Source organism: Dermacentor albipictus, unplaced genomic scaffold, assembly GCF_038994185.2.
Source record: "Dermacentor albipictus isolate Rhodes 1998 colony unplaced genomic scaffold, USDA_Dalb.pri_finalv2 scaffold_17, whole genome shotgun sequence".
Taxonomy (NCBI): domain Eukaryota; kingdom Metazoa; phylum Arthropoda; class Arachnida; order Ixodida; family Ixodidae; genus Dermacentor; species Dermacentor albipictus.
The window spans coordinates 8,447,750-8,453,750 of NW_027225571.1; the positions used below are offsets into that span (position 1 = coordinate 8,447,750).

At 44.1% G+C, this 6,001-nt stretch overlaps 1 long non-coding RNA gene across 1 annotated transcript; it reads left to right on the forward strand.

The window, feature by feature from the left end:
• The first annotated feature begins 1,198 nt into the window (after nt 1-1,198).
• LOC139051996 (uncharacterized) lies at nt 1,199-5,265 on the forward strand. Its single transcript, XR_011509650.1, has 3 exons — nt 1,199-1,564; nt 2,325-2,411; nt 5,070-5,265. It is a non-coding gene; the product is annotated as an uncharacterized lncRNA (long non-coding RNA).
• Nucleotides 5,266-6,001: the final 736 nt, after the last annotated feature.

Consider the following 6,001-nt stretch of genomic DNA (forward strand, 5'->3'; position numbering starts at 1 on the left):
CACATTTGGTAAACAGTGCCAAACTATAGCGTATGCCTTGTTCTGGGCAGTTTGATTACTCGGATGTGTTACTAGTTTTTAAGTGGCAAACCGACAATTCTGCAGATTGACATGATCATGACATGGAAAACTGCGCGTAAAAAATTATGGGGTTTTACGTGCCAAAACCACTTTCTGATTATGAGGCACGCCGTAGTGGAGGACTCCGGAAATTTCGACCACCTGGGGTTCTTAACGTGACCTAAATCTAAGTACACGGGTGTTTTCGCATTTCGCCCCCATTGAAATGCGGCCGCCGAAGCCGGGATTCGATCCCGCGACCTCGAGCTCAGCAGCCCAACACCACCATAGCCACTGAGCAACCACGACGGGGAAAAAAAGAAAAGAAAAAGAAACTGCGCGTAAGCGGCAGCGTCTATTTGCTGGAACGCACTGTAGTACTTGGTTGCACGCATATCGTACGCCAGCGCACACTTCTGGCGTATACCACATAGGACAAATGCACGCTGCCGAGACATGTGGGTTTTTCGAGGAATCTTCGTGGGTAGCACGATCAACACAGAAGGCACGAGCGACAGGAGTGCAACCCGCGCACGTTAAACACGCCAACACGAAAGCAAGATACGGACGACAGGGGTGTAAGCTGCGCCACACGAGCAGATTTGATGATTTCCGACTGACACTGTTGCAACGGGCACTAAAACATCGCACACTGCACATGTGTCGCTCGGAGATCGCGTCAACGATGTCTGAGGCTATATAGTTGATGTGAACGACAGCAGGAAGTTATTTAAATTGAAGTGACGGCGCAGGTAGCACGGGGAGCAGCGAAATGCGTAATACACGGTTTTTATGAGAGGTAACTGAAGTGAAAATCGTTCGAATAGCGTCACCGCAACGGCTTTCTATAGGGTTAACATTTTCAGATCTCGAAGGCCATGCTTTTGCTGGCTGCAGATAGCCGAAGCGATTCAAATTGAAAATGCGTTATAGAATTTCTTTCTATGCCAAGCTATAGCTTACAATATAGACTTATCTTTGGTTCTCTTTGTCTTGCAACAGCTATGCGCAATTAGGCAGCCGCACAAATCCTCAGATGACGCTAGCCGAGACATTGGCTGGCCCCAACCGACCTGTTCGTGGCGCCACCTACCGTCCCGTTTCCTATCCAATCCAATCCAATCAGTCTGTCGCTCTGTTTTCGAGTCGGTCGGGTGTGCGAGCTGCAACGTTGTGCTTGTTAGATCGTGTGTTTTTGTGTTTGCTGTAACCAAATGTGACTTAGTTCGCGTGCGCATAAGCGCCACAGACAGCTTGTGTCTCGCTGCAAACTCGCCGTGTACGTGGCGCGCCAGCGAAATGTGGACCAACGATGTTCATGCTGTCGAGTGCGTTCCCTTTGTCTCTGGTTGTCGTGGAAAGTTGGGTGGACGTCGCGAAGAAATAATGCGTGTTGTTAGCGTGCCACTGCTCGTCCACTATGCACCGGTATGTCTGCTGGGAGTAGCATCGAAGCACTGGCAACTTGGAGGGCGCTTTTCGACCGCGTCGGGCCGTTCAAAAGGTGAGTAACCGTGCTTGCTAACTACACACGTGTTGTGCGTGCTTCTCGTGTGGGCATAGGGTGCCTTGCGAACGTAGGAAAGAGAACTCCCACGACAACAGTGAGACCTATGCCGATGCTTGCTGGGTGTCAGAGTTTAGTTGCGCGAATTAATTGCCATAATGCAGAATTGAAAATCTTGATAAGCGTTTTCTTCTGATGAGAAAGATTACGTTCAGAAATAATCGTGTTCATCATGCGCGCTTGTGCGTGAGCTCCCGTTTTTCTACTGAAGTCGCATGATAACGACTCATCTACCTGTTGACCGATTCTTACTGCTATGACGTTTCCTCGCTTATAAATGATTCGACGTTGTAGATAATCTCTACTTACAAGGTTTTCGATTTACGAGCAGTATTGGGGGAAAAAAATGTAAGCAATCACAGCGTGCTACTAGTACAGGTTTGTTTTGAAGGGGTGTTGCCATAACTTCGACGTAAGTAAACATTACAAGGGATAGTTATGAAAGAAACTCTAGAATCGTTAAGTAAACAAACATTCATGTAATGCGCTGCTGCTCCTGCGTGTGAAATTTTGCCTTCTTGAAGGGGTCCCTGTTATCGTGACATTCATCAGTAACTTTGACTTTGTGCTCTGTTGCCACCCTGCACCAGTGCAGGCATTGTTTTCATGACTGTTTTTACATCCTCCTTGCATGTGTTCACTATGTGATAGTCTTACTGTGCCACAGCTATAAGTTAACACAGAATTCTCTTTGTAGTGGTGAAGCCGTGACCCACAACAGTGTCCACATAACCCGTGGCCATGGCTGCAGCAACATGGCGTGTAATCTGGATGGATATGTCAGGTATGCTTTAAGTGTACGTGTTCACAAAAGTAGGATCTCGGTATCATTAGTGGATAAGTGTATCGACATATTACTTAATGCATCTTGCTAAATAGGCTAAATATTTCTGCAACATCATTCCACTTGCTGCTTATTTGTGTTTGTAGATATTATGCACACATTATCTTGTTCTGCTAAAACTACACGTCGCATGTCCTGACGTTTAGTATTTTTCTCGCATCAATTGCTTGCCTGCAAGTCCATTTTATTTTTGCCTATTACACAGTATGTTTCTTTTTATCTTGGTTTTATTTGTTTGGAACTGTTTCTTATGCTGTAGCCCATATTTCCCTGTTTTCCTTTCTGCTTATGATACACACATGTGCTGTTTTTGTCCATGTAAGAATTCGAAGTGTAGTGTGTCATATATGTCACAGGTCTAAGCACGCAGTGTGCCTACCATTGTTTAACATTGATATTTACAATCATGTCTGTCTTGTTCTCAGAATAACTGTCACTGGCAAATACACATTTGATGAACTAGAATTTCTTGAAATGAAATAGGAAGGCCAGTATTCATTGTGCTGCAGTTACTTAAGTAGTGAGGTGTTTTCTGGTAAGCTTTCTATTTTTTCTCTCACTTTCTTCGTATTCTTTTCTTTGCAAGCTGCCCTTAGTCATGCTGGTAGGCATTGTAGCAGTTGTGAGTGTGTTTACTGCAGCAATGTCACAGCTAGTTTGCACACACTACAGGATGCCAACAGATACCCATCACTGTTTTTGTGCATTTCTGAGAACCAGCTGTGCCCACTCGGCGAAACTTGTAGTGTCCATTTGAATTTACCAATCAGTTCATGTAACATTTCAGGACAAAATTTACGCAGTGAGAGAAGGGAGACTATGCAACATGACCTTGGCTAACAACTGACTGTTTAAGTTGTTGGAAGGACTAAGAAAAATAGCACTGGATGTGCACTTGTGTTGTGCACCAGTTAATTTGAGAGGGATGGCAGAAGTTATAATTCAAAGGCATAAAATCATGGTAAATGGTGTCTGCATAAAAAGAAGTAAATAGGCACAGACTAATTTCTATCCCTTGTAATCTACAAAGGATGCCTTTCTTCATGCATTGATAATGGGGGCTGGCTCACACTTATTGTTATTCATGTGGTGCGCCTGACTGATTTCTCTTGCTAATTTTCAGCCATGGGTGAAAACAGATAAACAATCCTAATCTGGCCTGAAGCCCCATTGCAGATATGTGTGGCCAAGTCGGACGAGCATACTGGTCTTTTGAATGAAATATGGTGATCTCACAGGTACATATTTAGGCACCAGCCAGTCTGCGCTATGTACATTTGACCACATGTGAAAGGAATACAGCACAGTGCCTCTGACACGCACTGGACAAATTTGGTGGTGCTACCTTTAACCAAGCAAGCCTCGCTTGCCTCCTTGCATTTCTCGATTCAATTTTCAATTCAATCAGTTCATGTAACTTTTCAGGACAAAATTTGCGCAGCGAGGGAAGGGAGACCATACAACATGACTGTTGTGCATATGCTGCCTAATTTATTTTTGCTGAAAATATAAGTGCATTGCAGTCCACAAGTGAATTGACAAAGGCACCCAGGCATTGGAGGCTTGCTTAGTTAAAAATACCCAAAATTTGTCTCGTATCTTTCAGGGTTAATGTAGGCTACTCTTTTGATCACGTGCATATTTGGTCCAATGTACATCGGGCACGCTGACTAGCTGGTGCCTCAGCATGCGCCTAGGAGAGCACCATAATTCACTCAAAGGACCAGTGTGCTCGTCTTATTTGACCATGCATTGACACGACAAGCTTTGCACTGGATTTAGCTTGTTTATCTGTTTCGTTCGCCTATGGCAACCGACTGATACAACAAAATCAGTGAAGAATACCACAGCCATAAATGGGACGTGTGTCAGTCGACGCTCATTATGATTGCATGACAAAGAGGAATACTCTCTAATGACGTGGCATAGCAACCACCATGCTTATTTATTAAATTATTTTTATGCAAGCTTGTTTGTCATGCTTTTACGCATTTGTTTTTCAACTTGTGCCCTCCCTCTGAAAGCAGTGCTCGGGTGTAAATGATAAAAAACCCCAGACATGGTGTGGTGTATTTCTTGAATGGGATATATGCCATCATTCAGGAGGCCAACACATGCATGACATAGTAGGCTTGGAATGTATGAGAACTGTGCCCGTAGCTGATGCAAATATTCTATAACGACTGGCACTTGGATGTCTCTGGGATGCATTGGGTTGCCCATACACAAACACTCCTACGCTCATTTCCATGCCAAGTAATTAGTGAGAATTTCTCATTCACGCTAGCAATCCACAGATACTGCTGTCCTTTGTCAAGTGGAAACCGATATAGCTGAAGTAGTTCACGACATGTACACACGCCACAGCTGATCCATGTTGCACATTTGTTCAGCCAAGAGCAATTTCTGCTTACTGTAGTTACTGCTGCACCCAAAGGCCACACAGTGGTTCCTCAACTTTGTGTGAACCGACACCACATAAATTTTTCGCAGAACTAGCTATAACGTCTCCAGACCGTTCTGCAGCAAGTGATACAGCGTGTATTTCTGTGGTTGATTGCCAAGTTTTGTTAATTATCTGTCCTTTCTACCATGCAGGGTACACATGCACTTACTTCAAGATGACGACACTCCACCTCAAGAACAGCCTCTCCTCAGTGATAAGTAGCGAGATTAAATGAAAGGGAGATATCACATCCGTAACCAGGCTGATACTGTGTTTTCCTTTCATTTAACCTCCTTCTGCATTTAAGGAAGCATTGATATGCCCAATAAATGTTTTTGTTAGACTTCTTTCGTTGAGTAATGTCTAACATGCAGCATATGTAGGGCCCATGTACATGTCAGAAGTGCTGCATCTTCACTGGACATACATGCATACAGGCTGCATATATATAGCACCAAAGATAGTCACGCACAGGTAACATATTTAAATAAGGTCTGACTGCCATTGAGACACATGAGAAAATGTTACCACACGTGGTGGCCAATTTTGTTATAGGAGTAATACGAGCACCGGCAGTCTAATGTATAAGCTCATTAGAGATTCGCTAGGAAGACGTGAGAAAGTCACAAGAAAACTGCTTTGGAGCGCACATTAGGAAGACATTTCATGCTCACAAGAAAAGCACTCGTCAAGAGTTCTACAGAAAGACGGTGGCCAATATGTTATAGAATGACATTAGGAATAAATCAGAAAATTCCAAAGAAACTCATCAGAAAGTCTAATGGCTGTGATGTCAAAACTCGTCAGACTTTCATGTGAAACTCATCTCATATTTTCATAAGGGTAGTGGCTATGGTGTTGGGCTGCTGAGCACAAGGTCGCGGGATCAAATCCCGGCCACGGCGGCCACATTTCGATGGGGGCGAAATGCGAAAGCACCCGTGTACTTAGATTTAGGTGCACATTAAAGAACCCCAGGTGGTCGAAATTTCCGGAGTCCTCCACTACGGCGTGCCTTATAATTAGAAAGTGGTTTTGGCACGTAAAACACCATAAGTTAATTCTTAACCAAATTTCCACCCGT